Source organism: Arachis duranensis, chromosome 4 (assembly GCF_000817695.3).
Source record: "Arachis duranensis cultivar V14167 chromosome 4, aradu.V14167.gnm2.J7QH, whole genome shotgun sequence".
Lineage (NCBI taxonomy): Eukaryota > Viridiplantae > Streptophyta > Magnoliopsida > Fabales > Fabaceae > Arachis > Arachis duranensis.
In genome coordinates this window covers 39,384,899-39,385,693 of record NC_029775.3, presented here as the reverse complement: position 1 = coordinate 39,385,693, position 795 = coordinate 39,384,899, and positions in this window count along the sequence as shown.

Genomic DNA, 795 nt, shown 5'->3' with positions numbered 1-795 from the left:
ACAAGAAATCATCAAGATCAAACAAGAAGACTTGTCAAGAACAACTTGAAGATCATGAAGAACACTATGAATGCATGGAGTTTTCGAAAAAAAATGCAAGAAAAATTTTAAAAGCATGCAATTGACACCAAACTTAAAAATTAACACAAGACTCAAACAAGAAACACAAAATATTTTTTTGATTTTTATGATTTTCTAAATTTTTTTTTTGTATTTTTATTGATTTTTTTTTCGAAAAACATTTTTTTGGAAAAACGAAAAATAAAAAGAAAAATTTTTGAAAAAGATTTTGAAAAGATAAGATTTTTAAAATTGAAATTTTGACTTGACTTGAGAGAAACAACTAATTTTTTAAAAATTTTTTGACCAAGTCAACCCAAAATTTCGAAAATTTGGAGGAAAATAAGGAAAAGATATTTTTTTGATTTTTGAAATTTTTAAAGAAAAACACAAAAATGACCCAAAACATGAAAAATTTGGATCAAGACACAAGATGCATGCAAGAATGCTATGAATGTCAAGATGAACACCAAGAACACTTTGAAGATCATGATGATCATCAAGAACATAATTTTGAAAAATTTTTGATGCAAAGAAAACATGCAAGACACCAAACTTTAGAAATCTTTAATGCATGGAAAATATGAATGCAAAAATGCACATGAAAAACAACAAACAACGCCAAACAAGAAATCATCAAGATCAAACAAGAAGACTTGTCAAGAACAACTTGAAGATCATGAAGAACACTATGAATGCATAAAATTTTCGAAAAATGCAAGAAAAATTTTAAAA